This window comes from Leptodactylus fuscus, chromosome 6 (assembly GCF_031893055.1).
Source record: "Leptodactylus fuscus isolate aLepFus1 chromosome 6, aLepFus1.hap2, whole genome shotgun sequence".
Taxonomy (NCBI): domain Eukaryota; kingdom Metazoa; phylum Chordata; class Amphibia; order Anura; family Leptodactylidae; genus Leptodactylus; species Leptodactylus fuscus.
In genome coordinates this window covers 135552590-135575915 of record NC_134270.1, presented here as the reverse complement: position 1 = coordinate 135575915, position 23326 = coordinate 135552590, and the positions used below count along the sequence as shown (strand labels likewise).

The following is a 23326-nucleotide window of genomic DNA, read 5'->3' as shown; positions in this document are numbered from 1 at the left end:
TTTTATAGTCTGGCATATAATATTTGATACTTTTATGCCAAAAAGACCAAAGTATTGTTGATCTGGTACCTTTATTGGATAACCAGAAGAATGACATTGGCAAGCTTTCGTAGCACAGAGGCTTCTTCTTCATGTGCAATATGAATGACTGAGGACACGGCACAACATCACACCTACAACACTTTTGTCTTTTTCACACAAAACTATCAAAAGTTGCATGATTTTTTTTCTGGCCAACACAACACTATTTTTCCTCGTACTTCATAGACTGTCATACCAAGTGACTATAGGTCTATATAGGTTTATACAGTGACTATAGGTCTATATAGGTTTATACAGTGACTATAGGTCTATATAGGTTTATACAGTGACTATAGGTCTATATAGGTTTATACAGTGACTATAGGTCTATATAGGTTTATACAGTGACTATAGGTCTATATAGGTTTATAAAGTGACTATAGGTCTATATAGGTTTATACAGTGACTATAGGTCTATATAGGTTTATACAGTGACTATAGGTCTATATAGGTTTATACAGTGACTATAGGTCTATATAGGTTTATACAGTGACTATAGGTCTATATAGGTTTATACAGTGACTATAGGTCTGTATGGACCTGTAGGGACTCAACACCCTGTAATACAAGATTCAGGCACATTGTTTAATATGAAATTACTGTATTGCATAAGAACAATAACCCGGCGGTAATTATTCATTAGGGAGATTTTCCTTCACCAATTTCAACCAAACATGACGTCCATTCTTGAGTACCAGAAACTATTCATTGAACCATAGAAGTGCCTGGATTGTGAGAGCTGCTTATTATAGCGCGGGTGTCATATACAGGCGGTAGTAGAGCTGGGCTATGTAACAGATCCTGATTTACTGCTTTTAATTACTATGATGCTGGGCAGTGCTGAGGGAGGTTTTCCATTGATACAGCTCCATTAAGATCCAGCTACCAGTGAAAAAGTTCAGCTGATTTCACGCAGGGAGCAGGGAGTCCACCCCCTGCTGTTCCCACTGTTTACCTCTATGGGATTATGTGATTAATGAAGCCTTTAGACATCCTTTTTCCACTGGAAACATGGAGATCCACAGCTGTAAAAACAGCCCCCCCCTTGATTCCATGCTTGAATGGAAATACGACTGCAGGTAGCAGATAGGAGGACTAGATTTATTGGGAAGGGGGGACCAAGTAGTGACCCTTTGCATGTGACCATGTGTTTATAAACACTGACAAGCAGCAATACTGTGATATATGTCACTTAGCTCTCTGGGACGTAATGCAAAAGAATGTGAAAACTTTCACATGGCCATCTAAGACTGCAGCCAGATATTATGCCACAATTCAATATAAGGTGAATGACGCCAGATTGTTAGTTATGGGTGACACTTGAAATCCTAAGAACTTGCCATGAAGGAGAAGAAATACTCGGCATTAGACTAAACCTTATACAGACACAGAGTAAGTTTAATAACCTGGAATATAGGAACAAATACTGCAATGTGGTTAATGTCTTAGTGCGGTGATAGGGTTCTCCAGGAATAGAGACGTAGAAGATTGACGGCAGAAACAGACCCCCTGGTCCATCCAGTCTACACATATTACCATTTTATCTTAGGATAGACATGAATTTATTCCCAGAATATATAAATTCACTTACTATAGATTTCCCAACTATATCTGCTGGAAGTTTGTTCCAAGCCTAAACTACACTTAGGGCCCCTTCATACGGAGTATACACTCGCTGATTCTGAACATGTATCACGTTCCGAATCAGCGGTGTTAAAACAGATCCCATTGCTTTATATGGGAGCCGGCATACGTGCGCTCCCCATAGAAATGAATGGGCTGCTTTTTTCCCTATTGCTTTCAATGTGATACGCGCGTATGCACCCTCTTCTATAGCTCCTAAGTCTTTTATAAAATATTCATGGGAAATGCTATAAATGTCAAATGTATGGGATCCACCCAGGACCATTTTAATGCACCAGGGGGCCATGTTCAAACATTTTGTTAGTGCCCTCCCCCTTCATAATTTAATTTCCCCTGACCAAACTCCTCATAAAGCCCCATGCCCCTTTAACCACTAATGTTACAGAAAAAAAAATAAAAAATTAAAGAATACTCTACTATCCGTATTCCCACGGACTTGCAGGCTCCAGCCATAATCATGTCTTTGGCTCAGAGCTCACTGGGCTTCCCTAACACGGACATCACCAGCTGAAGGCTGAATAATGGAGCACTGAGCTAATGGATCTGTGCGCCACTATTGTATGCAACCTCTATCGGTATCCTAAGGACACCAATATAGATGAAATCATTGTCTAACCCCCAGAACAGAGGGACAGCGCCCAAAAGGTGGAACTGTCCTCCTCGATCCGGATGATTGAAGGGATCCCCCAGTGTGGACGCACCATTGGCCCTATGGTGAAAGTGGCCCTGGATCAACCCCATCTCTCGAACAGGGGTCCCCTCACCCTGTAACAGCCAAAGTCAGTGTGCAAGGTTATTTCTATAACTATAGAAGTGAGTTACACAAACACTTAACACACACAACTTGCCTGTTTCCATAATCGTAGCTGCCCCATCCAGGAGAGTTGGAGTCACAGAACTTCTATTATAGAGCTACTTGTAGGTCCTAGTGGTGGGACCCCCCCCCCCCCCCTTTTTTTATCCACCATACATTTTTCTATATCCTCAATATTATAGACTTTTTCAGGGGTGCAAAGTAAGTATGTTCCAAAAAAAGGCATAAAATTTAACTTTTGTTAATATACTATTAAAATATTGTCCCCGGGTATTTGAAAAATAAAATGGATAACGAACTCACTGCATACCCTACACTCTATTGAGTTAGAATTTTTTGGGGTATTAATCTCAGGAGGTGAAAGTTGTTGTCTTGAATGTTTCTCCCCCTTATTCACCCAAAAAAAATCCTCAATATTTCAAAATGTGTCTAACTCTTAATCCCAAAGGTGATCGGGTATATGCTTTGCTAACCAGGAGAAGATAATATATCACCTAAATTAGCAACCAATAGACAGATGTCTTCACTAATATATAAAGGAAGGACAATACAAATACAATGCTGTCCATATATAACAGAAATGGATTTCAGTATGGCTGTATTAACAGTCCATACTCCTTTATGTACCCATTCCTCTTAAGTAAATACTCAGTCAATGTAGAAGCTGATGATAATTGCTAACGGGGATCCTATATAAGAATAAATCCTTAGGTCCCCATTTACATGTAACAGTCTCGTCTCAACGCGTTTCCCTCCCCTACTAGGGAGTTCATCAGGAGACTAAATGACTACTAAAGTCCGCAGACCCACTGTTAGTCTACAGACGTATAGGTGTACCGCGCCTTTAACACATTCTCACAAGGCATGGCACCCTAACATGTATTCCTAGAACCTAATAGTTTGCTTCCTAAGTATTTAAGATGGGCAGTTAAAATCACCGTTCCCCGTGCGTTGATGGTAGGCACAGGTACAGAGATGAAAGCTGAGGGCATAACGGCATTGTACATCCCTTTATACCCGGGACGTAAGGTTCTACTCACCCGGCCTTTCGCGAGCATCGCTCCAGAGTGGGGGCGTGTCTCCAGGAACTCCCACGAGAGCCGCTCCCACCCTCCGATTGGATCGCGAGCGTGAGGCTCAGTTGTTATGGTGACGGTGACGCTACTAGCTCACCGTTAATGATGGGAGAGTGTTATTCGTTCAGGACATCCAGAGTTAGGTAGGTGTCATCATGGTATTCCCCTTATCACATTCTCTGCCATCAAAATCGATAATTTACAATGGTTTACAGCAAACCCAATTCCAATATACATGTTTTACAGAGATGCGTTTTTCCGCTCAAAACCGCACCATATGAACACATGCCAAGATATTTCTAATGAAGGTGCGTTTTTCATATAGAATGCGGCACAGGAGTATGCACCATGGCTCTATAACTATAGATAACAAGAACCATACTGTATAAATATATAAAGAAAAAATTAAAGTGCAAAGTAAGTGCTGAGAATGACAGAGAACCAACAAAGCACTGGAATTGAAGAAGCAGATTGTATCAATTTAATATGTTCTTAAATTTTTAATAGTCATTTCTTATAGGACCTCAATATTCTAATGATATATTACACGCCATCACAATGTTAGCTGTGTCAATCTAAATACTTGTATAGTCCTCCCATTCAGTTTATACCAGACACGGCCCTAACTTTACCCTATTCAAGATTACCTATCCTACAATGAATTGACAAAAATTTGAACCTTGATCCCAAAGCCGCAGACATTTAGTGGCATAAACCATCCTAAAGAGGAAGGGGATGCTCATTCTGAAATAACCCCAACCATAAAGGTTAAGACTAAAAAATACTACAATGGAAAGAAAGGATTACCACGTGTAAATGATGCCGCTTTAAAATCTTGACCCCCTTCTGAACTTTGGAAATTGACCTTATTTCACCTACACAATAAGTAATATTTATGTTCAATAATCCTTCAAGAAGGTCACGAAAACCTAAATCTGAACTTAATGTGATACAATGAAAATGTAATAACAAACATAGCACAATGTTAGATGTGACCGTCCGTTTTTAAGCAGATTTTGGAAATATACCCAAGAACTGAGGCTGCTCCTAGATCTGCATTCCATTATTATGCCTGTATAGAAGGCGTATCCACGTGAAACAAATAATTCCACTCGGTCACAAGAGCCTTTGTATCCAAATGTGACCCAGCTATGTAACTATTTTGGTTTCCTCAGTGATATAAATATGAGATTTCACATGTCAGATCTCCAACGATATATAAAGTAGAAGTAACAAGATAAGAACGTCTTGTTATTGAAAATATTCTTATCTGCGCTCTCCTTACTGTGAAAATCACTACGTTCCAATAAGTACGCTTCCTCTGAAGGAAACCTGCCACGTAATTCACAACAGTCATAGATAAGACTGGGGAAAGAAATGTATATTGTATACAGGAATGATTTTCCTATGTAGTTGGGCTCCACCCAAGCCTTATAGCTGAAGCCCCTAATCTAACGTTATGTAAGTCTGGCAACTATTTGGCTTCAAAAGAGGATACCCCTGTCCTTTCATGTTATTGTATGTCTTCATTGAATGGAAGGATGAAGGCTAAGTAGACCTCTTTTACTGTAGGCAGGTGCATAACTTGAGGGGGTGCAGACGATGCAGTCGCCTCAGGGCCCAGGAGCCTTAAGGGGCCCATAAGCACTGGCATCAGTATTGAGATTGCAGCTTCCATCTGGCCCAAAAGCCAAGGAGACCCACAGATTATCCTAACCACACGAAGGTGGATTAAACTCCTTAGCTCCCCATTGCAGCAATGATGATAGCAAGTGTAAGGCTGGAACAATATGTCTATGAACTGGAGCCAATAACCATTCAGTCCAACTAGGCAAGTCTAGATCACTGCATTATACTATTGTACTCACTGTGACTCTGCATACACATGGCTGAACAGGAAGGGCTCTGAACACACACTTCCTTTCTAGGCCCTTCCATCTGTATCTCTGGCACCTTCTGTGGGTCATTTACAACCATAGCCTTGACCTTCAGTTTTGTAAAGTGGTTTTCCGGGATTTTTTTATGGTTATTCTCAGGTTAGACCATCAATAACTGATTGGAGTGGGGTCAAGACCTTTCCTCTTAAGGACGGCTTGGAGTTGGAGTGTTTGGAGTTGGTAGCAGAGGGCTCCATACATTGCACAGAGGTCATGCAACTCAACTTTCATTGGAGTGAATGGCACCCAAGTTGCATTAATAATGTTAAATGGACAAACAACAATGACCGGAGGTTATGTCGGGTCAGATGGGACCTGTATATTTGCAATTGAAAAAGGACCTGGTTTTGGCCTGAAACGCGTCGTGATGATTTGTTTTATTTACTACAATAAAGAGTTTCTCCTGGAAATTCTGGCTTACGCTTTATCTTCATCACCAGGGAGCGCGGATCTCCTGCCATGGACCTCTGGTCCTTGTTGTTTGTCCATTGTTCCTCCGCTGCACAGGCTGAACCACTGCCACTCTCACCTGGGATTCACATTCATAAGTGCTATAGGGGGTTGTGACTTCTCACAACCTCATCAGGTGAGAGGCCATCTGGTTGTCACATCATTTACTCAAAACATTCCATATTCATATGGTTTAATACTACACTTGTGCGCTCGGTGTCTCTCCTCTTTTGTCTTATAATAATGTTGCGTGGCTACTATAAAATGTACAACATGATCTTGTGTACTGGCTATTCAGCTCCTTACATAGTATAGTTCTGGATCAAGTATTATTTCCACACAGTTTCACATACAGGGGTCAGGTGGCCCCTCCCACTGACCAGATATTGGTGGTTTGAGCCATCAACAAATAGTCAAAAAACCACTTTAACAGTCAAGTACCTCTACTTCAACAAATTATATCAAACTACCCCCAGGCACTATGATACATACATTGTACTGCTTATTGAAAAGACAAGATGTAGAGATAAATCATGTACCCAATAGGGTACACGCACCAGGTATTGAGAACCTAGACCAGTGATGGCAAACCTTTTAGAGACCGAGTGCCCAAACTGCAACCCAAAACCCACTAATTTATCACAAAATGCCAACAAGGCAATTTAACCTTAATAATGTGCAGATCCACAGTTGCACGCAATTACAGACCTGCAAAATAAGGTCATATGAATGGGGCTTTATAGAGCTTTCTGCTCCACTGTGACCCTCACACAGTGCAATCTGCTCCACAGTGACCCCCACACAGTACAATCTGCTCCACACTGCCTACCACACAGTACAATCAGCTCCACCGTGGCCCCCACACAGTACAATCTGCTTCACGGTGACCCCCACACAGTACAATCAGCTTCACAGTGGCCCCCACACAGTATAATCTGTTCCACGGATGGGTGCCCAAAGAGAGGGCTCTGAGTGCCACCTCTGGCACCCGTGACGGACCTAGACCATGGACCATCGTGTGTTTACCTGCTTTATTACAAAATGCGTGGTTGAGCATCTCAATGATGGCACTACCATTCCTTCCAATGATCAATGAGCAATGCCTATTAGTCTCCAGCACTAGATCTTAGAATACTAAGTACATCTACATTGTCTGCCAGAGGTAAAGAGTGAAAAATAGTGTAAAATTCCATAGCGTTCTTAAAAAATATTACTGTATTATCAAGCTAAGTAAATCTTGGAAAGCCGCCACCCTTGGACGGAAAGTGGGGATTAGGTGCAATTCAGTATTAATTTCACCTCTATTGTTGCAGTATTCCTTTGTGTTTGAAGAACTACATCTTCATGGTTTCAGGATATTTGCAGAGCCTTTGTTGGCTTTCCTTGCCTGAGCATCTTTAATTACCTGAAGTGGATCCATTGCCAATGAGCTGTGTAGGTGTTCTATTAAGTCCTGCTATGGAGCGAGAGCTTCCCCTAGAGAGCTGTGTGTCCTGTTCACCTAGGATTGATCTGAGGGGGTGTGGAATGAAATCTGGCTCCTGCTTCCGAATGAAGAACTGTTCTGTGGCTTTAATATCAGTTTGCACCGGAGCGATGACTTCCATCCCTCGAGCACGGCTTACTTCTCTTAGGTTTGGGTTTCATCCCAATCAGGCTAAAATGCTAAAGTTTCACATTTGCTTTCTGTCACAAAGTCAACAAAGAAGTTAATTACAATGTATTATATTGCTTTAATAATCTTTAGGGACGGAACCCAAAGTGACATCTTGGATTATTTCATAATATTGAAAATCACCATGCACTTATTTCCTGAGGCATAAAAACATGAGCGCTTATAATTTTCATGCAGGTCAAGCACAACTCGTAAAATTTGCTGGCCCTTTTAAAATGTTTGGTTTTGCAAAGTAAGTAGCTTTTCTATGCTATAAATTCTTCAGGTGAAAGAGTTAAAGGGACACGCACCCATAGACTTTGAACTGGTGTACTCGTCTATTGTAACGTAAAGCGAAAATATTACAGAAATAATGTCTAAGTAATATTCTCATCCTTCTATATTACACCCTCTCACTATAATTTTTGCAATTATTTACTACTTATATTTTGAAAAGAGTATTACGTTCTGCAATTTTCACTATGGCCGCTAAGCCTAAAATAGACTGATACATGCTAATTCTGTGTAAATGTTTTACTTGCAGCAGTAACCTCGTTTAGACAGATAAGATAACAACAGAAGATATCACGATAAGTTCCCTGACCAATAATTGCATCCACTACTGGCAACAGATGATGTCAAAGCTTATCTACTCTCCACCCTACACAGCCTATGCCTAGCAAACTCTCCCATAGACCTCACTTAGGCCTGGTTCACATCTGCATTCGGTATTCCGTTCGCGGAGTCTATTTAGGGACCCCCCCACCCCCTGAACGGAATACCGAATGCATTAAAAAGCGGTGAGCAATGAAAGCACATGGACCCCACAGACTACAATAGGGTTCCTGTGTTCTCTGTGCGGTGTCCACATGAATCTTGCAGAGAAAAGTATTTGTAGAACTAATTTCCTCACTGCACAATTCGTGCGGACACCATGTGGAAAACACACGGACCCCATTATAGTCTATGGTGTCAGTGTCCGTTAGCTTTCTTTGCTAACCGATTTTTAATGCGTTTAATATTCTGTTCAGGGGTTCCCCAAACGGACTCCGTGAACGGAATACCGAGCACATATGTGAAACAGGCCTTACTCAACTCTAGATTATTACCGCATATGGTCATAAGACTGTTGTAAAGTACATCACTAAATGTTGTTAATAGAGATGAGTGAGTAGTATTCGATTGAGTAGGTATTCGATCGAATACTACGGTATTCGAGATACTCGTACTCGATCGAGTATCACTCGCTATTCGAATGGAAAAGTTTGATGCAGAACCAGCATTGATTGGCCGAATGCTATACAGTCAGCCAATCAACGCTGGTTCTTCTCCTACCTTTAGAAGTCTTCTCCGTGCAGCTTCCCCGCGGCGACTGTAAGCGGCCATTTTCTTGTAGTGCGGGCATGCGCAGTCGGCTCTGCCCAGGCCCGATGCCTGGCAGAGTGAATTCAGAGCCGGAAGACGCCGCGGGGAAGCTGCACGGAGAAAACTTCTCGGAGGATCCAGCCCGACCCTCACTCGTGGACTTGGTAAGTGTAATTTGATCGAATGTTGCCTACCCCTGAAACGAGCATTTTCATCTCATGGAAAGTTATTCATCTCTATAGTTGTGTACAGAAAATAAAATAAAAAATGTACACTCTGAAAAAAAAATGAGGAAGGTCGGGTCGCCACGTGGTGTAAAAGTCGCGGTTTGACCACGGCAAAAAACTACAACAAAAACGTTAATGTTTTTACAGTCCTTGCAACTTGGATTGGATTCTAGCAAACCCTAGCCACACAATGCAGAGAAATACATGTAACAGAAATGCTACGATTTATAAAACCGTTGCGGTGTTGGAAATCGCAGCATGTCAATTAAACCTACAGAAATGCTGGTGGTTTCCCTATAGGTATAATGGAAGCAAAAATTCCACAGAAAACCTTCTGCAGACTCTCTGTGAAAAGCGCTGAGGGAAAAACCGCAATATATTTCCGCCGCAGTTTTTCCCAAAGTGCTTTTTCACTTCGGCCCACTACATGGGGCTTTAGCCAATAAATGATTTATTTCATTGGCTGAACTTCATGTTTTTTTCTGTAACTGCTGATACATTTTATTTTTGGGGCTAATTCATACAAGTATATTTTTGATCTGTGTACTGTCTGATTCTATAGTTTTCTCCATGGACATACAGACTTCCATGTGAATATAATATTGGCTTTCTTTCGCATTTGCAAACTGGACAATAGTACATATGTTCATGTGAGCATGGCATTGGATAATTGTCAGCTGAATGTTCCTTGGGCCATCATTTGGCTCCCCAATGTGTTTCAAATGGGGAATAAGAACCGCTAGAAACAATTCTGCCAGGGTTTATCTCCTTCAGGAACCAAAGATCAGACATATTGAAATCCTTGCCACCAGGAAACAGTCATATTAATGTGACCATCACCTACTTTTGACATCAATGTTAAATAACCAATGGCAGAAGGCACGTGTCATCATCAGCCATCTGGGTGCACTCATCATTATGGAAGGCACGATGGATCAACACAAGTATGCCTCTATCCTTGCAGACCATGTTCACCCCTACATGTGAATTGTTTTTCCTCAGGATGATGGCATCTACCAGCAGGACAATGCGACGTGTCATGTACTCGTGTACGTGTCGTGTACTCCCTTGGCCAGCAAATTCCCCAGACAAAATCTGTGGGACCACCTCGATCGGGTTGTTCGCGCCATGGATGCTCAACCACGTAACCTAGCGCAGCTGGCCACGGCACTGGAGTCGGCACGGCTCAACATCCCAATGAACATCATCACAACATCCCCTCTCTTCCTGCACGTCTCGCAGCGGTCCGCTCTGCCAAAGGTGGTTAATCTGGATTTTGACAGGTGGTCACATTAATGTCACTGGACTGCGTATTAGATGATAAACTTGGCGGTATGGCCAGTGACTGTATACTGTAAGGTATAAGGACATCTTTAGGTTAACAGATTTTTAAGATCATGTTTTATGCACGATATCATAGCTTTCTAAAAGGGAAAACCGGGGTAAAGAACCTATAAGGTCCAAGTTACATCTGTCTCCTATTGTGGTTTTTCTCCAGCTAACCACTGTCCTTGTGATGTCATAACCGTGCAGTGATGTAACAGTCATGTGACCTCATTGCCATTGACTCACACGTTTGATATTTGGTGGTCATTGAACATTAGTGAACAGGGACAGAATTAACATATGCAAGTGCTTTATTCTTCTTACGTTATTATAGCCAGTCTACAGCACAAGGTATACATGATGTACTGGTTATATATACAATTTACATACAATTTCATTCTAGCAAAAAATTCACCCCAGTTACAATCAGCAATTCTCCATCCAGAGCTGAGCAGTGAACGTTCCCTGCAGTGGGACCTGGTCTGTATTCTTCTTTTATTTGTAGGGATTGTAATGTGTGCCGCATCAATCTGGTGTCTACATTACAGCTTCCCCGGGGAACCCGGCTGTATACCAATGGCTGGTCCAGTCATCACTGCACTATGTCAGGAGAAGCTACCTGTCAGCAAGTTATACTAACAGACCTCACACCCTATTGTATCCTAATCTTCCCTTTCACACTGCACCCTCACACAAGACACGTGAATGAAGATAAAGCTCTGGCATTTCACCAGATCTTCACTTGTAATCCCACATTACAAAGACATGTTATGAGATGGGATCAAGACTATAACTGTTATGCTAGGTAATGAGACATATGGCCGAGCTGAAGCTTGAAGCAAAAATAGCTCCATAAACAATAGTCACCATGGTTTAACATACCAGGGTGCACTGTTACCCTTCTGGAGGTGCGATTGTTAATATATTATGGAACTGAACATACCCTCATTGGTAAGATTGCTGGAAGCAGGAGCAACCGAGACAAAGACAAGGGTAAACCTAATGTCTGGACTCTCAACAGGCTACAAAAGACTCCTTTACAAGCCTATAGTTTTTTTTTTTTTTGATGGGTTCCTGGAGCTCTTACATTTCCTAAAAGCGAACACGTGGCTCTTCCTGTTTGTGATTGTGTAAGGTGTTGATAAAAGGTGTAAGGTAATACAAGAACAGGCAGAGCTGAATGAACAGAAACCATTTTTTTCTGTCACAACAGATATTTTGCCTATTTGCGAGCACAGGTAGGGCTAGGTCTGCCCTAACCAGTCGATTTGTGGTCTCTGAAATATCCGCTAGATTTGGAGGTCAAGACCAAAACTCTTTATTCCGACTGCCACACCACAGTTGCCATCCAACTACCCAACGCATGGGAACTTTCTGTCCTATGTAGTCTCCTATATAGTCCACCTGTAGTCTCCCATCAGTCCACCTTCATGGGTAATTCCGTGCCTTGTACCGTTGCATGCCCATGGAAGTATGGAGGGATGGATAAACAAGCCTTCTATGTAGTGTGCTGGGTCATAAACTCCCTCTTCTGTCTATTCTTGTAACCTGAACATAGCCCTTACCAAAAAAGTACAACCCTGCAACACAGACTACTGTTACCCAAACAATGTAGGTCCACGTTAACCATTACAATTTAAAGGGGCTCCTTAGAAAGGGTTTCAACTCTTAATTTTCCTGGGTTCTATTTGTCATTCAGCTCCCGCATCCGCCTCATCCCTCCACTCTCGTCTCCTCTACTATTAACCTGTTCCATGCAGGCTGGCATTGCTATTATACTAGTCTGCCTGCCCTATAGTATAGGTAACTAGCAGTGAACATTAGGGAGGAAGCGGAGGGGACTAGGAGCGATTCAGGGGATGGGCGTTGGATCACGTGACCCAGGGTCAGAATTAGCCCAGAAACCTGTGCCAAAACCTTCCCTGCACAAACCCTTTAAGGATTTGTCTACTTTAGACATATATATTTTTTGGACGTAAACACTTGATATAAATCAAACAGGTCCTATAGGATCAATAAACCGATCTTTACATTTGGGTGTGGGACAGAAATCAGAGTAGCTGATATTACATACAGTCTCCATGTAGATGTTAACATTAGTCATATGTGAACATAGGACTCGAGTGCTAAGGTGAGAAATGTGACAGGAAGCCCCTGGGCCCCAGTGCAAAACCTATACCAGGGCCCCCAACTATAACGTATCATTTATAATAATTGGCTACTATTTTTTTTCTTCTTATCAGTATGTCTTTTGCAGAATGGGAAGAAATCCACACAAACACAGGAAGAACAAACTCCTTGCAGACATTGTTCCTGGCGGGATTTGAACCTAGGAGTCCAGCACTGCAAGGCTGCAGTGCTAACCACTGAGCCACCATGTTGCCTAGATTGCCTACTAATATTGAGAAGAGAAATCTTACATGCCCCTTAATACACCAGGGCTTAGGTGTGACTACACCGTTTACACCGACTCAAGTTACGCCCCTGCCTAATGTAACAGGTGCCAACTATTGCAGTTCTCACAGATTTCTGATAGGATTTTTGATTTTGTTTGATTTCTGATTCGATTGAATTTTTTTTGCTAGCACTTCTAGTTACACGTCCTTTTGTCAGTCCCCAGAATTTCCTAATCTCATTCCCATGACATTTACATAAGGACATTTTGTAAAGTCATTGACCCGGCGGCTCAATCTCTTCTATCATTCACACTCACAATGTTTTCTGTATCTGCCGAGGATTTATCGGCACTAATTCATTGTAAGCCAGAACTTTCCTCTTACACACTCGAGTCCTCATGGGCAGCGCAGACTGATGACAGATATTGTCACGTCTAGACAACAGTTTATTGTTTTTCGACATTTAGAATCGTATTATTTTCTAGCTTTCTCTTTCGTCCTTCCTGCTTCCCCCCATTTTCTTGTTGCCCTTTCTCCTTCACGTGTCTCCATTTTTCCAAATTTGATAAATATACTTATATAAAAGAGTTTCTACAGATTCTTCTATTGTGCCCTTCTTGGGGACGAATTTCATTGTAGAGGGAAACTGAATTTCACGCACAATGGGTTGGCATAGAATGAAATAATGGAGTCGCTCCGAGTGTTTCGATCCATCACACTGAGACACCACGAGGATTGTAAGCTATATGGTAATTACCAAGTAAGTGCTCCATTAAGGCGACCAAAATCCCTATGTTTAAAGCATGCCTGTTTTATTATAGAGGGTCACCAGTAATCGTATGAATGACTGTTGCTGAAATGCTCCGGATTATAGGATTTCCCTCCATGACAAAGCCGTCATTTATAACCGTGTAGGATTTTCTGCACATGGGAAGGTGTGAGATATGGCTGTATGAATGGAAGCCTCTGTAGCTGACAATCCCTTTAACTCTTTTTTATCCTGGTTTGTTCCATAGTGTGCTATGGATATCTACAGATATTGTCTGCATGGTAAAGGAATTTCTACACCTGAAGCTATGAAAGTGTCTGTGATAAATTCAATAAGAAAACCATAAGATTGTAACAGCTTAGTAAATTCTGGGATTTTATCTTTCCTCTCTGATATACCATAAATGGGTGCTGGATAAATTGGCATAATACATATAATACAGACAGGCTAGTCAGATTCCTGTGAAATGGAGTCTTGTCTATGTATCTATGACCTTCATATGAAGAAATTAGAGTGTAAACCCCATTGGGACAAGAACCAATGTGAGCGTCTCTAAAGTATTAAACAATAGGGAAGATTCTTGTCTAATAGATAGATAGCATAAACCAGGGGTGGGCAATTAATTTTTCTATGGGGCAACATGAGGCATTGAAACGGTTCTAGAGGGCTATGCCACTGCGTCAAATTTAGCTTCACCCACTTCTACATTGACTCCGCCCATTCTCATCCATTTTTCCATGTGCCCCCACAAAGTATAATGCTCCTACGGTCACCCTAACATTATATGCCCCCACATTATAATGCTCTCCTCCAAATGTCCCAAAGTATTAAGTCCCTCTCCTCATGCCCCAGTTTAAACTGGGGAAAACTAGAGGGGGACATTAAACTGGGGGCAACTAGATGTAGATAAGTCCCCCTGCAGCTACCCCCATGGTTTTATATCCTCCTCCAGTTGACCCCAGTGAATCTGAAATCGACCATTCGTATAAAGAGGAAGTTACCTGATTTAGCCAGCCAATTACTTTTTCCGATTTTTTTTGTTGCCTCTGTTGTCGTAGTTTCTGTCCCACCTCCTCTGCACAGTTATTGGTGCAAAAAAGCACCAGGGAAGGTGGGAGGGGATATGAATTTTTAGTGAGCTTGCCTCGTGGCATTCGATTGTAATCGAATACCTCGAACGGCCTGATATTCGATCTAATATCAATTCGATCGAATGCCATTCGCTCATCTCTAGTGGTGTTACCCACCCAACTTAGCAAGCTCTGAATTATTCCCCTTGTCTGTTCTTGGGTGTCCTTTCCTAACCCCGCTTGTATGTCTGATACAACTCGGTACTGCACTATTACATTGGAGAGTGTCAAGTATGTGCCTAGTGCAATATAATAGTAAGCTGCTAAGCATTAAAGAGTTAAAATATATATATATATATATATATATATATATATATACACAAAATAAAAATTATAATCTCCTCCTTTCCCCACTGTACAAATAAAAATACACTAAATAAATATCATTGCACCGGCTGCAAAAATGCCCAAACTCAGTTTGTTCCCACTCGCGGAAAAAAGAAGAGACATGGTCTTTGTTCAGGTGGATTCTGCGGCTGGACGTCAGCCTGAAGACACTCCCTCCCGACTAGGCCCATTCATTTGGGCCTAATCCGGAGCGAAGTACTGCGACTGGATGCTGGTGCCTCTCGTGGCTACCCGTATTTTGGTCCGGAATCTGAGGCAGCCTCTGTATTAAATTCCAGACCATAAAACCCAGTCTGCACTCAGCCTTACACTGTTCTGTAGACAGAAATATAAAAAAGTTATGGACGTCAGACTACGGCTATGCAAAAAATGTTGGTTTTACAGCTCTTACATGATTAAAAATAAGAACTCTAAAAATTTGTCACCACCAAATAATCCTATTGACGCACAGAATGAAGAAACATATCAAGTTCACTTCACAGTAAATGACATGGAAACAAGGCCCTAAAAAATGTGCATAAGGATAAGGCCCCACATAGCAAGGCGCAGCTAAAAAACATTGCGAAGAGACCACAGTGGAAACACATAGGTTTTTTCCAAATGCATTTTTCCCAAAAAGTCTACAGAGTTTTTCTCTGCGGACTTTCAACCCCTATTATACCTATACGGAAAACGCCAGTATTACCGTAGGTATAATTGACATGCAGCGACTTTCAAAAACGCGAGCATATACTGTAATTTGTCTTGCAAAAAACAAGTACCTTGTGTAACTTGTGCTAGTCAAGGCCTTTATTAAGACTGGCATGCAAAAGGACAGTCTTAAAATATCTGCCCCATTGTTTCTGTAGACTTGTTCTATCCTGGGGTCCTGCCAGTAACCTGTTGACTGGCTCCTGTGCTGCACTGGGGCCCTTTTTAGCTCTGTAATACATATGACTGGGGTGCCTGCAGTGATGTCAAGAAGCCAGGATACAGGGAGGGAAGGAGGACATCGGTTAGTCTGCCTGTGTTCCTGCATGCCATTGAATGCATCTATATAATAATATACTTTTGTTTTTTAATATATAAAATTAATTAATTATTTTAATTAATTGAACATAATTTAAATAATAAAGAAATAAAAATAACAAAATTCCAAATATTGTATTATATGGACCAGACTGGAATGCTGCAGGCTGTCTATCTTATAGTGCATTGACTTTAACGTGTCATGCAAAGGATGGCTGGTTGAGGGCCCCCTCTGACTCAGGGGCCCACAAGAGGACTCATCTTCTCCCTATGGATCAGTCAGAGCCTGATTTCTTCCAACCGTAACCTAAAATACAGTCTCTAGACAAGTCGTCTATATAACAACCCTTTTCCCCTCGATTTATGGCTGAAGTGGAAAATCGCTGCAGTGAAATGAGTATTTTGCTTTAAATACAGAAGGATTTCTAGCCATATCACTGGCTGTTTTACATTGCAATTAAAATGGGGCTTTTTTGCAAACTGCAAACAGACATAAACACTGTCACTCATATGTAATAAAATGTCTTCTCGGCCAATGGCCACATCCTTGAAGCAGGCAATATACAGAAGAAATAAGAACGGGATTACAATGCAGATAAACATTATTCATGATTAGAGCACGATGTAATAAATTGGCACCGATCTCATGGGTTATTGCCAGTGGTTTTATTAAAACTTCTTGCCAGCACAATCTATAACTGTAAAGTCTCCGTCCTATGTTCTGTAACTGCTTAGCTGCACATGACATGAATCCAACAGCGTATTGCATTAGGCGAGCAATTAAACTCCTTGTAACGGAATCCGGCTCAGGAAGGCATTGGATTCAAGGTTAATTTGGAAAAAATATGAAGTGTTATCAAGTTATTTGTAAGACAAAGCAAACACCCCCCAAATACATTTATCCTCATAACCGAGGTCAGATTTCATTACACACCAGAAGTTCATTGTCTGCGGATTCCAAAGGACGAGGAACGCAGTCAAGTGTCAGACAAAGTGATACAATTGTCCTTGCTTGGCGGTGTCCTGGCATTTCAAGTGGTCATAGACTTAAAGGGGTTGTCTGTTTAATAAAAAAAAAATTAATTTGACATGACCTATTAGGATCCCCTCTATTAACTCTTGTGCTGCGTTACACATAGGACTTATTGTATGAACGGCCACTGTCTAATGCTTCATGTATGGAGACAAAACATTAAGGCTGTGGATCTGCTGTGGAGTTTTCTATCAATTACTTAGTCCTTATGAAAAAAAACTGCTGCAAAAATGAATTTGTACATATATCTCTCATTGTGCCTTTGTATATAGTCTAAAGTTTTTTCAAAAAATTCACAATTTTGCTCTTTTAGCAGCTTTTTTTTTTTAATACGATGTTTAGATTAAATAAAATTTCATTCACTTTGTTGGGAATGTAAAACTAAGATTTTTTTTCTGCTGTGTTCCTGCAACAGCCAAAAATGTTGTGTTGCCAGCACATATGGCCATCGTTTTTGGCATTTTTTGCAAAACACAGTGGAAGTGGAGGCCATTCAGTATTTCATTTGTGCCTGAATTGTGATGTCTCTTAGGCTGAGGCCCCATGTTGCAGAAACGCAGTTTTTTATGTTGCAGATAGTGTTGAGGGGTCGGGATCAAAAAAGATCGGATCCCGATTAGTGATTGAGCAAATTTCATGATCGGGATTGGCTGGAAAATGATCGGAAATCGGATTTTGAAATCTCAAGATCGGTTCAACCCTAAAAGTGACTTTTCCCATAGAGAAGCATTGACTAGGGTTCAGCGATCGGGAAAGATTGGAACCCGATCGGCGATCGAGAAAATTTCACAATCACAATCGGGATAGGCTGGAAAATGATCAGAAATCGGATTTTAAAATCGATCCTGAAATCTCAAGATCGACTCAACCCTCCTTGCAGATTTTGCCGCGGTTGCTGAGCCAAAACCAGGAGTGGATTGAGCAGAAGGGAGAAGTATAAAGACTTCCTATATATTTCCCATTCCTTTTGTAGCCATTTTTGACTTTCAAAAAATTACAGCAAAATCTACAACAAAAAAAGCTGTGTTAAAAAAGTAGCTGTGTTAATAAAGCTTTAAAGTAGCTGTGTTAATAAAGTAGTAGCAAATATTATTTTTTAAAAAATTAGGGTGCATCTAAATAGGTTGTAAGGGTTAGTTCACATGTAAATAACGTGTGGCTTATTTTGGCACCGGAAAAAAAGCTTCCTAATTAGGAAGCTTATTTTGGACCTTGCCAAGCTTTTTTTGGAGCTTTTTTTTGTAAAAACAGCTTAAAAAAAAAAAACAGGCTGTTTTCCCCTCCTGTAAAGTGAATGGGCTGAAAAAACTGCATCGCGGTTTTTTGCAAAAAAAAAAAAAAAAGCGCGCGGTTTCCATCTCCCATTCACTTCTATTTTTTTCTTCAGGCGGAAAACGCCTGAAGAAAGGTCATGTCGCTTCTTTTTCTCTGCTAGCAGAAAAAAAAAAAGCTAGCAGTCTACATAGACTAACATTGTATGGAGGAGGATTATGACGTGGATTCCCCTGTCAAAATCCTACTCCATGTCCCCGTGTGAACTAGCCCTAAATTTTATTAAAATTATATGGCACCTTTCTTCCAACAGCGCCACATCTGTCCACAGGTTGTGAGTGGTATTATAGCTCAGTCTTATTAAAGGAAGGCTTTCAGCGCTTATTTCCTCCCCTGCTTCTAAGAGTTTCCAGGCTGGTTCTGATCAGAACCAGCACCAGCCCCCCACGTGGCTGTGTCTGCTCCCTCCTCTCCTATATTCACACCCAGTTACCTGTGCTATAGGGGGCTCCCTTTACATGTATTCAGCCAGCCCCCATGCCACAGGTAAATAGGAGTGAATACAGGAGAGGAGGGAGCAGATGGGGTGACTTGGGTTCCAGGTACTCACCCGGGATCACAACACATCACTTCTGGATTGTCTGCAATAGAAGACTTTCAAAATAAGTGCTGAAAGTCTCCCCGGAGAACCCCTTTAACGTCAGTGAATACTGACATATCCCATGAACATGAGTGGTACTTTTTCTGTAAGATTTTTCTAATCCTGTAACCCCTTTACAGCAATTCCCTTCGCCATTTTAATAGTTGCAATATTCTGCAGCAATACTCATATTACATATTACGGCATTTTATAGTTTGCTGTCTTTTTCTTGTATTTTCAGAACTTTAGTAAGCAGTTTTTGAGACAATTTGTATTCAGAGACATAAAACCCAAATCATTGCTTGCTACACTTTAAGTGTCTTTTTGGCCAGAGTGCTGCGACTATATAAGCTGATTACTGTCAATTGGGTTTCTCCAAGTAGTCAAAATCTGATGCTGAGTAAGGAGTGACAGACTGGCTAAACTCTTGTCAACACCGCCATCTAGTGGGGAAAAGGATCACACACAGGAGCGTTGAAGTGCTCTGATTTCACTCCCTAAAGTAAGGATGTTGTATGTTTTTATTTTAAACAATAGTTTGAAAAAATAAAACAAAACTATATCTTTAAATAGGTTCAATAGATTAGAGTAAAAATTAATCAGTCATTTTGTCTTGTGAATCCAATCGTCAGGCTCTCAGGTTACAATGAAGACTGAGAACAGATGTAGTTGTTGCTGTTATTTCATACATGCCAATGATCCAGAATTTTCCAGGAGGCTACTGAAAAATGGTGAATCACAGAAGAGTTGGCAAGTCTCCCGGGTACCCAACTGTCCCAGGTAACGTCCTGATTTCAATTGTATCTGCATCCTCAGGACACAGATAAAGTGTAATACAATGGTGGAGCAGAGAGACACATTAAGGTGGTTTTGGACACAGCGATGCACAAACTTGTACAACAGCACAAGGAATTCCTACAGTTCTATATTATGGAGACATAGGCACTACATGGCATATTCATTAAGCAAAAATGGTGCCTTTTATATACTTTTTCACCCCTCATGGTATTTTCTAAAAATTGGATTGAATGGCCGGAACCTTTTGGAATTAGAACTGTAACAAACTTGTAAAGGTTTTAAAACCTCTCTATGTAGCTGAACCAATAGACATAAGTGGTGTCTGGGGGAAAAATGTAGACTTTTTCATTTCACCTTTGAATGTTTATCTTCATCACTGGAAAAACTAGAGGGCACACAAGTGTGTTTTTGTAATCAATCATTTATTTTTTGTACATATTATTTGTATTGCAACTCTATTACAGCAGTCATACAAGTTACAATATTAATGGGTTCTGGGATGACCACTGTAAGCTGAAACCAGTTGAACTAGCATAGATATAGAAAATCCTTAAAGGGGTTATACACTTATAGATAAATATTTAGAGAGAAATGTTATTGTTTCTACAATAAAAAGTTGTACAATTTTCCAATATACTTTCTGTATCAATTGCTCACCATTTTATAGATCTCTGCTTGTTGTCATTCATTCTACCAGTGGATAAAACTCAGTCCATAGTCATGTGATATACAGTCCTTGGTCATATGATGCACAGTCCATAGTCATGTGATATACAGTCCTTGGTCATATGATGCACAGTCCATAGTCATGTGATATACAGTCCTTGGTCATATGATGCACAGTCCATAGTCATGTGATATACAGTCCTTGGTCATGTAATATACAGTCCATAGTCATGTGATGCACAGTCCATAGTCATGTGATGTACAGTTCATAGTCATGTGATATACAGTCCATAGTCATGTGATATACAGTCCAGGGTCATGTATAATAATATTACACTATTATTAAGAATAATGCCCCTAACCCTTCTTCAAAGCAAAGCAAAAACCCTGGCCACTTTTGGCCACTTAGTGAGACCTGGTTCACATCTATATTCGGTAATCCATTCGGGGAATCCGCATGAGGACTAAGGAACGCGTTGGCAAGCGGTGTACAGTGAAAACACACGGACCCCATAGACTATAATGGTGTCCATGTGCTTTCCGCACGGTCTCCGCATGAGTCATGTGGACAGGAAAGTAGATCATGAACTACTTTTCTGTATGCATGTGATCATCCCAACTCGCAAAATATATGTAATATATCACTTTTGCTATATAACTATATAAAAAACAAACCCATATAAAATTGCACAAATGCAGTTCAACTTTTTTCAGGTACACTGAATGAAATATTAAATGGTAAAATTTCAAAGTTCAATTTGTCCCACAAAAAATAAACCCCCTTACAGTTCTGTAAATGAAAAAATATAAATGTTATGGCTTTTAGAAGACAGGGACTAAAAAAATGAATTTCCTGTATTAGGCTTAAAGGGGTTAAATAATAACATAAGTGGATAAAATCATATAAGGGAAAAGAAGATGGACCGCAGGGTCTTTTTCTGATATCAACCTTCTATGTTTCTATGTTAAAATAATCCTATTAAACTTATGTCAGGGTCTGGGGTTGCTAGGTGGGGTGGCATAGACACACAAGTCCAGTTTCTTTTAGTCCAAAACAAAAGTAGAGTTTATTTTCACTCAAAATGGTAATGCAGCAACAAAAGGAAACAATACAAATATAAATCCCTGCCCGGCTAGGCTCTAACTAAACATAGAATAGGTTACCTCACCTAGAATAACAGAAATCCAAAAGCCAGTAGAATCATTCAGGACACAGCTACAAGAATATGACCTCTCTGTTTGCTCTCCAGCCAAGCTCTGCCCAAGGTCTGCTGCTGGAGTTGACTTCTTAAGCCTCCTTGACGAGGAGACTCTCTGCAGCTGAGTCACTGTCGGATCATCCCCAAAGTGTGGACTGGAGGGGGGTGGAATGACAGGTCCCACCACCAAACCTACCTGTCATTCCTAAAAATCCAGCCCAATACTGAGCATTTACCAAAATGCTTAGCAGAAGAAAGTTGTCTGCTGAGAACAAACATTCCTGGAGTTTTCTCATCTCACCCACCTGAGTAGTCTGGGTGAGATGTACACTCCCTCCATTACCTGACCAGCCATCGGCTTACACTTAAAGGGGTTGTCCCATCACAAGGATCCTATCTATACTGCTTGTTAATGTGGATGTAAGACTTTTCCTATATACACTGCTTTACCAAAACTGCTTTGTTTGTCCACTATATTACTTTATTCAATTCTTTGTGGCCACAGCCCTGACTTAGCTGCTCATGAGTCAAGTGATGTATCTGCTGCTCTCAGGGGGGAGGGAGGAGGGGCTAAGTGCAGGGAGCCAGCCTGTGTATCTAGCTATTCCTATGTCTACACCATGTGACCTAGCTTCCTGTTAGCAGATAGGGGAGAGGAGCTGCTTTCATTTCTTCTGTTCTCCCAGTTATCAGGCTAGCTAATTAAATTGTGTTCATTATGGCAGAGACAGGCAGTCTCTGTATGTCACACAGAATGGAGTTGCTGCTACCTGTACTTCATAGTCCAATATGGGTGGGTGGAGCTACATGAGGATTTGGGGGCGGAGCTAAACAGGAGGTTGCATGTGAAACCCCGCCCACCAAATGATGCAAGAAACCAGGAAGAAAGAAGATTTTACAGGAGTAAAGACTGATGAGTATGTGAGGTGGGAATACCCAGACAAAAATAATCAAAAACTAAGTAACAAAACAGCCAGGGCAATATAGGCATAAAAAACAAAAAACCCAGACCAAACGTAATTATCACAAATATATAAATTTTATTAATCTAAAAATATACAAACATATAGACATGAATAACAATTAATGGAGGAGCTGAAGTGTCCACAAAAAATGAGCAGGTAGGAATGTGGCATATAAGAATGTACTGAATCAGCTGGGGTGCCAAACATACCAAAGCAGTAAATATATATAAAACCCCACATATATAAAAAAAAGAGTGAACAACAAATGCCTGAGTGAATGTGAAGACAAAGTGATAGATCATCACATAACTGCAACGTGCAACTCTTAATGGAAATGGTGAACAAACAATGAGGTAAGTATATAAGTTACTGTGAAAAACAATAAATAAGAATCACCAAATTATAAAGGTATGGATGGAACCCCCTATAAAGCCGTTACCTATACCACATACACAGCCTGCACACGCCCGACGCACGTTTCGCTCACTAAAGAGCTTCGTCAAGGTCTCTTTAGTGAGCGAAACGCGC

The 23326-nt window shown here is 40.9% G+C and overlaps 1 long non-coding RNA gene across 1 annotated transcript in view; it reads right to left on the bottom strand.

Annotated features, from left to right (window-relative positions):
• The window catches only part of LOC142208670 (uncharacterized), a 656266-nt gene that overhangs the window by 560499 nt on the left and 72441 nt on the right, over positions 1-23326 (bottom strand). The window lies entirely within an intron of this gene.